The sequence below is a fragment of the Cupressus sempervirens genome, chromosome 8 (assembly GCF_028749045.1).
Source record: "Cupressus sempervirens isolate cs-2001-9-10 chromosome 8, ASM2874904v1, whole genome shotgun sequence".
Classification (NCBI taxonomy): domain Eukaryota; kingdom Viridiplantae; phylum Streptophyta; class Pinopsida; order Cupressales; family Cupressaceae; genus Cupressus; species Cupressus sempervirens.
Window position 1 is genome coordinate 380,435,786 of NC_143125.1, and position 17,584 is coordinate 380,453,369.

General features: G+C 30.3%; 1 pseudogene; it reads left to right on the forward strand.

The window, feature by feature from the left end:
• The first annotated feature begins 1,023 nt into the window (after nt 1–1,023).
• LOC149542894 (pentatricopeptide repeat-containing protein At5g27460-like) lies at nt 1,024–7,597 on the forward strand (annotated as a pseudogene).
• The last annotated feature ends 9,987 nt before the right edge of the window (nt 7,598–17,584 follow it).

Here is a 17,584-nt window from a genome sequence, read left to right on the forward strand (position 1 = left end):
TAACATGGGCATGTGAAAGACTTGTCAAATTTGCAAGATGGACAAAACAAGTTTTAAAAGTAAAAACTATCATTCTGAAGAAGCATTGGAGCTGGTCCATATAGACTTTTGTGGACCTATTGGCATAGAAAGCTACACAGGAGATAAGTAATTTATTTTATTTGTTGATGATTATTCTAGAATGATGACTGTTATGTATTTAAAGAACAAATCATAAGTTTTTCAAAAGTTCAAATGGTATTTGGATAGATTAGAAAAAGAAATAGGAAAGAAGCTTAAATGTTTGAGATTAGATAGAGGAGGAGAAGTCGTTTCTAATGAATTCAATGAATTTTACAATGAGAAAGGAATCAAAAGACAAGTGTCTACACTTAACACACCTCAGTAGAAAGGCATTGTTGAAAGAAGGAATAGATCAATCATGGATTTTACAAGGACCCTTATGATAGAAAAAAATGTTGCTATCAAATTCTAGAAGGAAGCAATCAAAACTGCAGTTCATACCTTGAACTAAGTTCAACCAATGAAGGATTTAAATCAAATATCTTTTGAGTTATGGTATGGCTATAAATCTAATGTGTGTTACTTCAAACTATTTGGTAGCAAATGTTGAAGGAGTCTATAAAAGGAAAATTTGATGTCAAAAGTGATGAAGGAATATTTTTGGATATTCTAATAAGAGCAAAGCTTATAAATGTTTGAATCTATCTACTCATAAAGTTATAGAAAGTGCACATGTGAAGATTGATGAGCTTGCAGAAAAGAGCAAAGAACAAAGCAATAAGGAACCTCAAGACTATATAAACTTTGTTTACTATGAGCCTAATACTATTCTAGATATTCAAGCAAATGGGAATCAACAACCTTCACCACCTAAGTCCCCAAAATCTCTAGTTCAACCTAAGTTGCAAAAAGTGTAACCTGAGTCATCAAAAAGACCTAAGTTTCAACAAGGGGAAATTGAGTCACAGTTTGATGGACTTGAGTCATAGAAAGTGGGACCTGAGCATGTAACAAAAGGTCATGGTGAATCTAATGATTTTAGAAAGAAAGAGCCGAGATTTGCTAGATATGTTAGAAGGCATCATGCACTCAAGAAAATCATTGGAAATCAATCAATTGGTACAATGAAAAGGAACAAGTTAAAAGGTACATGTTTGCTTACTTTTTGAACCTAGATTTGTAAAAGATGCATTAGAGAATGAAATTTGGATTGAAGCTATGAATGAAGAAATTGACTGGATTGAAAATAATAAGACTTGGACCCTTGTTCCTAGACCCAAGGATAAGAATGTAATTGGCACAAAATGGGTATTCAAAAATAAGTTGAATGAGAATGGAGAAGTTTCAGGAAATAAGGCAAAGCTAGTTTGCAAGGGTTATGCTCAAGAGGCAGTATTGACTATGGAGAAATTTTTTCTCTTGTTGCAAAACTTGAAGGTGTTAGAACACTCCTTGCATATGCAACACAAAAAAGATTCAAAGTGTATTAGATAGATGTGAAATAAAGATTCTTGAATGGAATCTTAGAAGAGGAAGTCTACATTGAGCAGCCTAAAGTTTTCGTTGATCCTAGCAAAAGGGACATGGTTAGCAGACTACAAAAAATTTTGCATGGTCTCAAACAAGCCCCCAAAGCATGCACTAGTACAAAAACAATAATATATCACTAAATAAACTACTAAAAATTGTAAATATATGACCAATTTTGATCACATGACCATTGGTAGTTTATTTTCGGTCATTAATATAACAACCAAATTCATGACTAAACTATTTTAATCATTAATTTGGTTGTTGATTTGATTGTTGATTGTTATTAAATGGTAGTTTATTTGATGGTTTAATTGGTAGCTCATTTGGTGGTTTATTTGGTAGTTGATTGTTATTAAATAGTAGTTTATTTGGTAATATATGGTAGTTTATTTGGTAGTATATTTGGTATTTTATTTGGTATTATGTTTGGTATTTTATTTGGTAGTATATTGAGTAGTAAATTAGGTAATATATTGGGTAGTTGATTTGGTAGCATATTTGGTAGAATATGTGGTAGTTGATTTGGTAGCACATTTGGTAGTTGATTTGGTATTTAGTTTGGTAGTCAAATTGGTAGTATATTTAGTAATTGATTTGATAGTTGATTTAGTAGTTGACTAGTCATTTATTGGATAGCTAATTTGGTGGTTTATATGTTTATTTCCATTAATTAGTACTAAATATAATTACAAAATGACTAATTTATTAAATACCATAAATTTTAAAATACAAAAAAAAATGATATTAGAGTTGACTAAAACATTAAAGCAAATAAAAATATTACACATAAACAACACAAATTAAAAGATTAATTCAATATCATGATGAATGAAAATATTACACATGAACAATACTACAATTAAAAGAACGATTAAATATCATGATTAAAAAAAAAGATAACTTGGAATTAAAAGTTTAATGAATATATATATATATAAGTAATAAAATATCAAATTGTCTAAAGAGTATACAAGTAAATATGATAAATAGTGTCAAAGTTGTCTAATAGTTTCCAACTCTTTCAAATACACCTTGATAATTAGAATATATTTAAACAACGCTTTCAAAATACTACAATATAAAGCAATGAACTAAATTTTCTAACAAATAACACATTGATCAACTATTTCATTTTCTCCAAATACTTTAGTGGCCACCATGTGAAACTTCCCTCTTTCTCTTTGAGATGAACAACTCCATCTATTTTATCTTCATAAACAAGTGGTATATTACTTGTGACTGTTATAATGTTTACATTGGTGTCTCCAGTTCCATTCAAATTTTCTCCATGTAAAATAGACAAGGAGTGAATAATCCAATACTAGAAACATGACCATCATATGGATCCAAAACTTTAACTTTATCCCCTTTTTTGAGTTTTGCAAAAAGAAAACAAAATAACATATTAGATTACATAGGTAATGAAAGGCCAAAAATATAAAATGCAATCTAAGTATAATGCTTATGATAAAGATTCATTTTTCATTGCTAAAGGTAAAATATTCTTGTAAAAATTAAGGACACTAAAATAATTTTAAATAAATTGATAATATTAAATAACTTAATAATATTGGGACTTTAATGATGAGATTCAAGAAAATGACTTATGAAAAACTATGAATATGAATGTATTATGGTAAGTAGTTAAGGTCCCTAAATTATGAGGCAACAATAACCATTAAAATTGACTATGAATATACATTCATGTACATACAATTAAACCTTTATGCAATTTCATGTCTGTTTCTAGTTATGAAACAACTAAAAATCATATCCAAATGAAGGAAATGTAAAGTTTTATAGCACTCACCTCCACTTTAGCACTACTAGTACTATAAATATCACGTGCATCCTCTTAAAAGTCAGCATAATCACTATCAACATTTCCCTTTCCTTTTTTATTTGTTTTCATATGATTGCTCTACATGTGCAGGTTTAGTCATCATGCAAAGTTAATATAGTTCAAGTAAATAATACAAAAGCTTAAATATTTTTCCATAGCAACTATTATATTACCTTAACTTTAGCATAACTATAATTGGGCTGCAAATTATTATTCATGAGTTCATCATGATTTTTGTCAATATTGGCAGCTCCATTTCCATCAGGGTAGTTTTGTTTTTGCATTTCTTTGGTAAAATTGTTCTGCATGTAGTTAAAATTGGTAAAATCTTGGTAGAGAGGAAATACCATAAAAGAATGGTGTGAAAGTGCAATATCAACAATGTCATGTATGAGAATCAACACTTAAGGATAATAGTGTTATATATAGAGAAATTTGAAAAGACAATGATCAAAATGATGCCTTCAACAATGTAAAAATACATTAGTATGAAATAGACTTAAATCATCGATAGAGTCTCTTACCTGATATGAATTCATAGAATTATGGTTATTCCATACCGAAACTATAGGTTGAACTGAGAAGCCAATTGAGAAACTCTCTCATTTAGATGAGAAATTGTCCCATTAAGACTATGTAAATAACTCATTATATGTTGGTACCCAACATTTGAGTTAGTAGGATTTGATGAGGTTCTCGCTAGGTGTTCCACATATGGTTGTGAAATCTTTGTTGACGAACTAGATTTCCACTTCATACTACTCTTAGATTTAGTAGGATCTAATGTTGCCATATAATTGATAATATCGTTTGTGCATGTTTCTCTACTATTGTTTTCCACCTAAAATATAATGTTAATTTTAATACATAGTTAGTTCAGCAAAAAATTAAAATAAATAACACAATGTAAAATGAAATCAAAAGCCATACACTTACACCAAATTTGTTTATTTTGTCTTCCAACCCACCTCAACCAAACACATATTCAACCCTCACATTATCTCTTGCTCTCTTTCCTTTGTTACTCTTTGTCAAATATTCTTTAGAATGCATACTTTTTTTCAACGTCTCCCACTGTTTGGAAGTTAAAGTGGAGACTAAAATCTCTTTTCCCTCATTGATTAATTTTCTACAATTGTATCTAAAATTGTTCATTAGAAGTCTCATCTTGCTCTTGTAATACTTTCTAGAGATTTGTCCACCAATAGTGTCAAAGGTATTTTCCATTTTTTGTATAACACATTCCACACATTGTGGATCTTTCTCTACAAAATTTGATTTGCAAATATCCAAATGGGATCGACATCTTATGCCCAACTCGGTGGCCCACCTTGTAGCATTTTCCCCAACAGGTTCACCATCTCTTACCCCAACTAAAAATGGCTTCTTTCCTTCTAATTTACTTTCATTTTCATGTCTCTCTATAGATCTATATAAATGTTGACTCAATTTCTTTCTTTCAACAAAATTGAGCACATCTTCTGTTGAACCACTACCAATAGGTACACTCTGAGGTACACCAAATGCAAGTGGACTCTCTTCATGACTATCTTTAGGATGTACATCATTGTGTGCTATATTAGGTTGTACGTCATCACAACTACCTTTTTCACCAACTAAATTTGTTGGATCACAAAGGCATTGACTTTTGTGAATTGGTAACATTATTATTTTTTTCTCTTCATGTTCTCTACACTCTTTTTCTTGCTTGCAAAACCAAAATAATAATAATATCAAGTCTTGTATACATAAATATATTCCTTAATTTTTTATTATTATATAGTATTAAATAAATAATATACTACTTAGTTGATTTACAACTTGCCTATTTGCCAAACCAAGACAAAATAAACATTCATTATTCTTGGCCACATGTTCTTCACAAAAGCGCTCATAATCTGTTACTGGAATTTCAGCATTTTGATCACTATCATCTAATTTGCACCTTATTTTCTTTCTCTTCATTTTCTAATGTCCAAAAAAACAATAATGTATAAATTAGTAACTTTATATAGCCTTTATTAACCATACCAAAAATTGCATAAATACAACTTTAGTAAAATCCTCATGTCAATTTTGATGACTTGTGCAATAAAGAGAGAAAGAATATGCCTAAATGCAAAATAGATGGACATTGTTCAATCATAAAAGTGTAAAATGAGAATTTCTAATGATTTGGTACTACTTATACCCAATAAATGTAGCTAATGAACCCAAAATAACAAAAACTCTCAACGACACACATGAAAACTCTTAATGCATCTTAACATAAAAAAACTCTTCTACATTGACAACTAGATAATATTAGCAACAAACAATGCCACATAAGGAAGATTGTAGAATTTCCAAAAAAGATGAGATGGACCACATAATTATCTGGTTGACAATAAGACAACATAAGTTCTTCACCTATATCTAGCCAAATAAAAGAACTTGCTTTCTTATTGACACCACTGCTAGACACTCAATAAGATTTTGAGTCCTCCCTAAAACAAAATCATCTATGCTTGATTGCTAATGAGCATAAACATAGGTACAATAGATGATACATAAATGAATAATTTCAAAACTTATATTTGAAGCTCTCTTAGGAAACATGACATGAGATACATATATAAGCTTGACACACATTCAGAGAATATAACAACTGATTAGAGCCTTCAATATTTTCCCAAAATAATATTTATTGTTAGACACATGAACATACACCTAGAGAGCTTGCATAAAAGGGAAGATCGAGTAATATGAATGCATTAAGAAAAACATTCATTTGAAGAATTTCTACCATTATGAACAACTTCATTAAAGTTCAAATTGCTACAACAGATCTTGAGAGAAAGGTCTTTCCTTGTATATATTCAAGCTCTATTATTTTGTTAAGAGGATAGCTTGAACTTTATACATGTATGGTTTACTATTCAATAATTGATTTTGCATGCCAATACTTGAAGCAATTTAGTCAGCATATTTTCCAACTTATTTTTTAAATTGTGATTTCATATTTTTGAATGGATGCAAAATCACCCTAAATTTCTCCACAACTGGTGACTATTGTCTCTAGTTAGATTTGATCACTAAATTTTATGGCATCATTAGAGCTGAGAAGTATTTTCAAGATCTACCAGAGTTTGAAAAGAATGAAGTCACTTACCGTACTGTACTAAATTGTTATGCTAGAGAGGGATTGATTGTCAAAGTAGAGAATTGGATGAAAAAGATGCAGGAGTTGGGATTTACTATGACTATAGATCATTATAATACATTGATGGCCTACTATTTGGCAAGTGGCCAGATAGAGATGATTATTTTAGCAATCAAGCGTTTGAAGAAAATAGGCATACAACTAAATTCAAATACTTATAGACTCTGGATCGATGCATGTGCTGTTATGTCTAGCATTGATGATGTAGAGAAGATAGTGGATGAATTAAAATCAACTAATGATGATAGCATAAATTGGAATGGATACATTGCTCTAGGAAACATGTACCTCAAAGGTGGTCTTCTAGACAAAGAAAAATATGCCATGAAAGAAGCATAATTTTTTTTTGGTAAAAGTGAGCACAAAGCATACGACTACCTTATTACCATGAATGCTTCTATTGGTGATAAGGAAGAAATTTACAGGATATGAAATTCCTTAAAAATGTCCTTTGTTAAATTGAATTATGATTTTTGTGCTAGCAAAGTTTGGAGACATTGAAGGAGCTAAGAAGATATTTGAAGAATGGGAATCATCAAGATCAAGTTATAACTTCAGAGTCTCTAACATACTTTTGGCTGCATATGTGAGGGAAGGTATGCTGGAAAAGGCTAAAAGTTTCACAACCATGTCATAAAGGAAAAAGGTAGTTCAATTTGTAGAACATGGGAAATTCTTGCATAGGGCTATTTAAATAGCAAGTAGATGGATAAGGTAGTTACAACCATGATGAAATCTTTATCAAGAGCGAGATCTAGTAACTAGAAACCACATCTTGAAAATGTCATGGGCATTCTAAATATTTGGAGGAGCAAGGGAATGTAGAAATTGTAGATTCTATTTGAAAACTTCTCAGGGATATTCCCTTTGTAACTACATGGATCTACAACTTGCTTCTTTTGACTTACGTCAAGGCAGGTAAGGATACTAATGACATATTTGAGCAAATGATGATTGATAAAGTAAGCCCTAACAAGGAAACTGATAGGTTACATAAAGCTATCAATGACAATTAATCTTCAAGTTAAATGACAGTAATAATACGAAAGTGGCCACACCACATGGCTCTAGGTTATGATCATTTTCAACTGGTCATAAGTTATCAAAGATAATAATCCTTAGGTTTAGCAACCAACAAGCTCCTTTTGGGCACCAAGCCTAGTACTTATTTTCCACTAGGCATAAAGTTGTTTCCACTACATTATAATTTATTATTTTTAGCTATTCTTCTATAGGATAATATCTTAGTTATTGAACATGATGTATGGTTTACTATTCAATTATTCTCAAACTAGAGCATCGCCATTGAAGAATATTCTATATCATTATTGCAAGATTTCAGGGTGAGCATACTATTGGGTCATTCCAGTTTTCTGTCCAATATTGTTATTAATATTCAAAATACCTAAAATCTAAACATTATATGAACTTTCATATTGCCTAATTTCTAGTTAGAGGTCTTATTTATATTAGAAAAATTATTTCTGGTTGAACAATTAAAATATAGCTGGTAATCAGTGCAGATTGCAGAGTTATTTGATTTGAATACTAAATGGAAATATAAAAGTGTTGCAACTATTTTCAATACCAAAAGAAGTTTACCTTAGTATCTTTCCATTTGGCCAGCAGTAATATTCACCCTTCTTTTAAAATACATGAAAAAAATTAGAGAACTACAATGATACAAATTGGGGACATTACAGACAAGCATGCACACACATGCAAAATGGTTTGAAGTGCCTTCTAAATTTCTTTACTTAGTTCTTTAGGAAGACTATGAGGCTAGGTAATTTCATATAATACTGAATAAGTACATAATTCCACTCTCTAAACTATAGAGCAAAGACCACTCCAAAAATGTGTTTCAGGCCTTCCACTACTTCAAAGGCTTCACTACTACAATTACCAAAAATAATCACAGAGAGACTGGACAAGCAATTGTCTAACAGGATGACTGCTCTGCTAGGAAAATGAAATACTAATAAACTATTCTTCTTGTTGAGAATAGAGGTTGCCACAAATATCACAAGATTTTATAAATAATGAAATGCAATGCTACAATAAAGAGATTGTAATTTGCATCAAATAATCAATTTTAAGCAAGCTAAATGCAAAGGATGTGTGTCCTAGAGGACCTTGCAAATCAAAGTATACCATTAAATTATTAACAGTTAACCATTATATGTTTAGGTGCTTCTTGCAAGAATTCAATAATAAAAAACCTGATAGATACAATCCAGAGCAGATTGATTACATTGTGTGTACAAAACTAAAATTAGAATTAAAGAGAGATAACAATCACATACAATTTTACATACTCAACTTTAGTGTAATTCTGTCAGTGTACCTTTTAATAGACACTCCAAAATAAGATTCTATAGTCAATCTAGTCCCATCTCGTCTAACCTAGCTTACAAGTTTCTATATCAGTTAATGACAAATCTTTTATTTGTCATTTAAATGGTTTCCATAAGCTTCATTAGACATTGAATTTCCCTAGCTTTAAAAAAGCTTTTCGGAATCAAAACCTTAAATCTACTGATATGACCATTTCACACCATGACATTACAAATTGTGTACATGTCTATCTATGCACTTCAGGCTTGTGATCAAACCCTAACTGCAAAGTGTTGTTAGTAGATAAATATAGGAATAGTAATTCCAATGAGTGCTAAGTGTTCCATTTATTCTCATGAGAGATGGATTCATGTTGAATCACTACTCATGAAACATGGGTCATCGAGTTTGACTCAAAATCACACAGTTAAATCCTGATATTCACATCACAATTTGACTAGCTGTGGAAATCATGTCCTACTTATCAATAGGAATAGTAGCTGGGTGGAAATTTATTGCACCTGGCCACTTATTGCCATTAGGATAAGAGGTTCAACAGATAAGCCAATAGAATATAGAATATTGAAAGTAAAACTCAAATGTATTTTAACATTAAATAATTAGCTATATAATTGTTAAGATCTATATAGGTTTCCACATATGGTTAGAGCATGATTATTCATGTACAACATCCTTTTAGAGTTATTAGATTATTAGTGTAATATGTTATAGAATGCGGAGCAAAATTACGGTGATATAGCATCAATATATCAATTAAAGAAATCATTAAACAAGATAGAATAATAATATAATTCAAAGAAATCAATTGATTTCTCTACTAATTAATAATTTTCTACAGTTTACATTATGTTATGTTGACTCACAATATTAGTGAAGATGCACAAGGAGCTTTATGATGTCAATTAAAAATATTATTTTATATTAGATTTTTTAAGAATTATAGGGAAGAAATATTGATATTAATGGTGGATGAGATATGATATAAATTCCATGAAAATGCTTGGATATTTTGTCTACTTCTAGTTTTGCCACAAACTCATTAAAAACCCACAGTTCATAGAAGATGGCATATGACCCATCAAAGAGACTAAAAAAAACTATTTATCCAAATCTATCCCTTTTCACATGATATATTTTAATAGAAGTTGGGATTTTAGCTACAACTTTATAGTAGATTGGTTTATTGGAAGTGCAATGTTGTCTTTGTGATGATACTAAAGTTCTAAGAATTAAACTTTGTGGTCAATAGAATAATAGGTTTGATAGATATGGACGATAGAATAAATTGATATGTTGGAAAAACAATCTTTTAGTGAACCTAGTTTTTATGTAGACATTGTGATGAAATAAAATTTTTAATCTCCAAAATTTATGAAATAAGTTTTACACTCGCCACCATAATCAAATGAGGCAATGGCCTCTCTCCACTCATTATCACCCTTCCTGACTTTGCCAAAACAAAAGCTTTGGAATAGGGTATGAATGTCCAAAAAAAAGAAGAGTTTGGATTGTTATACTTGGGTTCAATGGAAGCATTCATATGGCTTTAAAATTTCCTCTCTCAAGAGAAGTAATTATACAAGACTAACTATGCTAATCAACTCGCAGCCTATCGTAGAACTAATAATCTTGATAAGCCCATTTTTATTTAGTTTTCTTTATAATCCTTACTATTATATTCAAAGTGAAATCCCAGAGAGATGTAAAGAGGCCACCTTCTTATTCTTCAATAAATAGTTTATGAAAGAGAAGAGTGATCCGATCTCTACCCCATCTACAATATTCATTAGCATGTTTGACCAATCAATTGAGCAACCCACCATCTCAATGTTTTTTAATACAGTTTTGAAATGTCACTAAACTCAAATTGATTTTGTATAGTTAATTTTGACTTGAGATAAGCATCATTATTTTTTATCAATGCTCATGTAGAATTCATGGAACACTTATGCAGTAGATGAACATAGTGATGAGTCATGCACCTTTAAGGATGAAAGGGCTTCAAATGCTAAGCTTGTTAACCAATGATATCAACACTCTATTCAAATGAGCCTTATTTTCCATCACTATTACCATCAGAATATAGATTGTTTTAACCCACTCATCATGCTGGGTTAGATGCAACTCAAGGTCTCCTTGGTCACCAATATCAAAAGTATGATCCTATACTTGTATAGGCATCAGTCACCCTACATCCCACCAATTTAACATTGCTCATAGAAACTTTGGGATGGAGCCCAATGGTCAAAGTATTTGCCACATCTTATTCCAAAAAAATTTAAGTACATAAAGTCTATCAGTGAAAAAATATAAAAGAAAGGACGTAGCCACATGTGAAAATTTCACAAATTTTCATTTCCAACATAGAGTAGCACCATAAGCCTTGGTGATGAAGTAACATAAAATCTCTAACAATGAAGCAACACAAGCAAAATCATAACCTTTAGGTCATGTTACTGTACCATTAGTTAATCTTAATTCAGAGTAGGCTTTACTACTTGTCTCCATTTATTTTACCCTCACCATCTCACAAATTTTGAGAGAGTTTTGTTTGTAGCCCCGCTCCCTCCTCCACCAACTCATTATCACAATATCACTCAACAACCATCATGAAAATATTTCTATAGGATCTTCCAAGTCATACTTTGCAAAGGAGATTTTGGCCAAACAAACAACTCCAAATCATTTGATTTTATGACTTCCCAATTGTAAAGTATGAAGCCAATGCTCCTAACTCTTAGGAAGCAACAACCCCATTATTATTAAACAGAACAAATGCTACTAGAGACCCATTCTGTCTTCACTTATAGACCATGGGATCAAAACTCTCATCAGTAAAATGGAGAGATATGACACACCACACAAAATTCTTGGGAAGGTTTTATGACGATTGGTGATGAAAGATGACTAGAAGATGAAGGTTAGAATAGTAAACATGGGCATTTGAAAAGGAAGCTTAAAGGATTTAATACATAGAAAGGATTATATGTGGGGCCATGACAAGGAAAAAGTAGGAAATCCTGCATGAAAGCCTAGTGACTTAATCCCCTACAACAAATGTCATGTGAACCCAACAAGGCCTTGAATAGGAACTAAAAAGCTAGGCTCACAATCAAACCCTATCTCTACCAACCAGTTCCTCATCAACCTAATAGTAGTTTTTGGCCTCTCCTAGAAGACTCTAGAATTGGATGATACTAATCACAAATTAGATTATGTGAATCTTTTCAGTATAATGTTATGCTTTGTCAAATACTCACTAAATTATGGATGTCACAAGATTTAGAAATGCAAAAAAATAGCAAAAGGTTTTCTTTCCAAGATAATAATGAGGCAAGGTGTAGTGAGCAATGGCTACCAAAATGCAAGTGAGGGTATCATACATGAATCAAGTGGAGAGCTTGATTGTTAGATGGAACCACTTGTTAAGCTTTTATGAGTAGTAGAATCTAGGGAAAAATCCAAATGTAATAAGATGGAATTCAAAATGGAAAAAATTTAGGAGAGTTGCAAGAAAAGCCCTAGCTCAATTTCTTTCACCACCACCATGATGGCAACATATACATCCAATTGCCCAAACAAGAACTCCCCAATAAATCAATCATTTAACTATTGAAATTTAGTCTCAGTTGGACCTGATCACTAAACATCAATATAAATTACATTACTACACACACACACACACACACACACACACACACACACACACACACACACACACACACACACACACACACACACACACACACACACACACACACACACACACACACACACACACACACACACACACACACACACACACACACACACACACACACACACACACACACACACACACACACACACACACACACACACACACACACACACACACACACACACACACACACACACACATATCAGTATAAATTACATTCACCAAGCATGCATAACAACGATGAAATTGAGAAATTCTCTATAGAGGAAATCTCATCAATTTATAGAGGCAAGCAACCAACAATTTATAGAGGCAAGCCACCAAGGATGTCATAGTCATTTCAGGCTAAATTTCATGAGAATCATCAATTATCCCACTACGTCAACCCTAGCTTATGATCTTGACTAAAAGAGCAAGACAGACATTGAGAGAGAAAAAATATACTTAGGAGAGACATTCGATGTATCAATTCTTATATTAGTTAGAAGGAGTCTTTGAGATGAAAGCCATGACAGGGGATACTCCTCTAGATGGTGAAAACTTTGACAAAATGATGGTGAATTACTTTATCTAGGAGTTGAAGCAAAAACATGAGATTTAATGCATGTGAGAAATCCAAAAGAACATTGTCCTGTACTACTCAGACTACATATAGTTCAAGGGCATCATTTAACTAAAACCCTTGTTGTAAACCATCTTATAATAAAAGATACTATTGAATATAATTTAGGTTCAGTTTAGATACAAATTTGATAGCGTTTGAATATATTAAGCAAAGAAGCAATAAATCACCTTGTGATGAATGAGGCAGAAGGTCAAATGAATTGCCAAAATTTGTTCTATTGTGTCTAGTCCTCTTTAAAAATGAAGGAATCTCAAAACTCTGTTGTTTTGTTGTCTCTGGTCCTATGAAACAGCGAAGGAATCATGCCAATCTTCTACCTCAAATGTTTTTTGCATAATGCCAATTCGTGAATGAGAGAGAATGTAAAATTTGTGCCCTTTCATATATATGGGATGGGCTGGGACAATAATTATTCATTTGTAATTTATTTTGTTATTTCTTCTCAACTCTTCAATTATTTTTTTATTTTTTACTAGCCCACTTTAGTGTATGCCCAACATTTCACAAAAGCTTTTTTAGATTATGATTATTTTATTTATTTTTATCAATTTGTTTATTCGTTTGTTTATAACACCAAACATATCTTCTAATTTTTAATTTTAATTATTAATTATTAATTTTTTTATCAATGAATAATGTAATTTTATTTATTTATTTGATAGATACCAAAGTTGATCTTATATCTTTTTACTTTAATTCTAAATTAATTAATTTTATTAGTAATAATTTTAAAAACTTATATGTTTTTAAGAAAATTAAAATGACTTTAATTTTATTATTGAAATAATTAATCACTAGCAATTGCATCTAGGTGTGTAATAGCTAGGTGGAAAATATGTGGAAGGTAAATTAGGGAAAAGTTTTGGCATATTTTGCATACATTTGTTTTGTTCATGAGTTTTATTTATTGTCCAATTAGAGTTAAAAATCAATGTTGTGTTTTGTAATGAATTGTTTAATTGAGAAGTTATTGGCTTGTTTTATTGTCTAGTTAGAAATTGATGTTGTGCTTTGTAACAAATTTCTTAATAGAGAAGTGATTAGCTCGTATTATTTTTCAAATGGAGAGAGAGTGCATCAGTTCGTAGGTGGTTTTAGATTTATTCTATCATATTTTTATCTTAATATACTTATATAGTAGTATCTGGTATGTATTTTTTGCTAATTTGCATTTATTGTTACTCATTTCATTAAATGTTTTTTCTTTTTGCATTTATTGTTACTCATACTTATTCTTAGCCTTGTCATATATCATCATATTTTATTAGCTTTTCTTTCCATATTTAATTTATATCTTTATAAACTTTTGTGTAATAAATCATTATAGCGCTATATTATTGAAAAGAATTAAAGTATGTTCTTATAGCTCAAAAATATCCTTTGTCTAATGACTAAGTTAAAATGCTTATGAAAAGCAGGAAAATTTGTGATCTCCCCTTGTCTTTATTAATCTGTTTGATATATGGATGGAAATATATTTTTAAAATTTTTTAATAAGAAATATTAGGACAACTTATTGATTAGGAATGTGGGGTAATTTTCTATATCAATTGTGAGCTACATTTGATTGTGAGGTATGGTTATAAATTTTAAGAATATAAGATTTGTTATTCTAATGTGTCGATTTAATTTGGAGTTCATTTTGTCTAATGATCTATAAGGAAAAATCTAATCATTTGATCAAAGTTGTAGAGTATTGATAATGAATTATATTTTACCATATTCCATGTTAACAAATCTAATATATAATGGAAATTGAGTTGTTGTATATTACCTATATATTGTGATGTGCAATTAATGACTCCAATATTCCAAAAAAACAAATTTACTATTTGAAGTGGATTCGTTTCCAAATATCTATAACAACATGGAATACATTTTTTAAAATGTTATGTTTTGATGCAAATTAAGATAAATAGTAAATGTTAATTAATAAATAAATATATTAATTAATATTTAATTATAGAATTTATATTATAAATGTTATCTATTTTTATATTATTCAAAAAGTTATTGATTAAATAGTGTTAAAAACATTACGTAATTAATATTTATGATATATATATACTTAGTTACATTTTATTACATATTAATTTGATATTTTAAATTTTTTATGATGTTATTTATTTTTTCTATATTTTGAGGAGTTTAAGTGTAGATTGGGATGATTTTGAGTTTGTTTCAAGTTCAATAACATTTTAAAGGAATTCAAGAAAGCTAATTGATAATGATGTATTGATAGGACAAAATATCCATCAACAATAAGGAATAAAAATTTAAAAAGTTGTAAAGAATGTATTAAAATGATAAAAAATAAAATTATTGATCATTCATTTAGTCATTTCTTTGGGTGACTCGTTAGTAGTGAGAAATTGGATAGTCATTTATTTAATCATTTATTTAGTTACTTATCTTTGTTGAACCTTTTGATTTTACCTAGAGACCAAATTAGTCATTTGTTTAGTCACTTATACTCATAAATTGCAAAACATTACTAGAATTTGATCAATTTTAGTCCTATGATAATTTTTTTTAGTCTTGTGACTAAAAGTTTTGGTCATGCGGTAATTAATTTGCCAAAATTCTACTAGCGATAGTATGAGAGATTTCACAAGTATCTCATAAATATTGGTTTAAAAGAACTAATGATAACAACTTAGACATCAAAGAAGGACTAGTTACGAATATTGTATTGGCATAAATCTTTGTGGATGATACTTTATTTACTAGAAATGATGATCTATGTAAATCTTTTTCTAAGGAAATGAGTAAGGAATTTGAGATGTCAATGTTTGGAGAGATCAAATTCTTTGTTAGCTTGTGGATTCAACATAAGAAGGATGGTATCTACATTACTCAATCAAAATACATCAAGGAGATACTAAAGAAATTTAGAATGGATGATTCTAGACCAATTGGTACACCTATGTCTACTAGACATAAGCTTTCCAAAGATGATGATTCAAAAGTTGTGGATTAGACTACATACAAATCAATGATTGAAAAACTTTAGTATGTGGTGCATACATGACTTGATATAATATTAACAATTGGAATGGTGGTAAGATTCTTTTCTAATCCAAAATAAAATCATACAATGGAAATTGAAATAATCATGAGGTATCTAAAGGGTACTAAAGATTATGGTTTGTGGTATAAGAAATAAGGCAACTTTGAATTAAAAGCATTCACTAATGTTGATTAGGAATAAATAATTGATGATAGGAAGAGCACTAGTGGTGAAGCATTCTTTCATGGAAAGAGGCTAGTATTTTGGACAAGCAAGAAGCAAAATTGTATCTCTTAGCCAACAACAAAAGTAGAATATGTTGCTGTAGCAGTCAATTGTTCAAATATTGTTTGGTTCAAATAATTATTGAGAGGTATGAAGGAAGAGATTAAGGATCCAGTTTTTTTTTTGTTGTGATAACACCAGTGCAATTAATATTTCCAAAATTCATGTAATGCATAACAAAAATAAGAACATTACAATTCAATATCATTTATTAAGAAAATTGGTGTAAAATAAGGAGGTAAGATTGGAATACATGAATACAAAAGAATAAATTGTAGACATATTCACTAGGCCATTACCTAAGGATGCATGTTTACATATAAGAAGTAAGCTAGGGGTGATTCCCCTATCTAAAGCTCACTAATCATATTTTAGTCATGCATCAACCAAGCATGTTGAAGATCAGTCAAGTTGATTTAATATTGTAAAGGGCAGATTGCATATGAATTAGTACATTAGGTACATGAAAGTTCACTAAATGCTATCTTTGGCATAAGATGTCAAAGAGGTAGAGTTCTGTCATACATAAAAGAAATTTATGTTTGGTAGAGGAAGATTTTTCTATCATATATCAAAGATATTTTTATATATGTTAGAGATGTCAAAGAGGGTGAATGAACTTGTGTTAATATCAAAGAAGGAGAGTTTAATATTGTAGTCACTATAATCAAATTAATCAAAAAATCATTCTAGAGGGAGAGATTGATATTAGAGGGAGTTCTCATGGATGACAATCAAAATGAAACTAAGGATATTATCCTTACTTTTATTTTTCTCTAAAATTTCATTGTATTATGACATATTGTGTTACCATCATACCAAAGAGGAAGATTGTTGAAAAAAATTGATCAATTGTATATTGTCTTTGATGTTATACAAAATGTCATATCTTTTCCAGTCAGTATTTGTTGAGCTCACTCAAGCAATGCAGATAGTTTTAGTCTCTGCTAAGCATTCAAGAGTAAACTAAGTCTAGAAGACAGTGTCTACCAAGTTCACTTGAGCACCAAAAAAAAGTTTGTAGA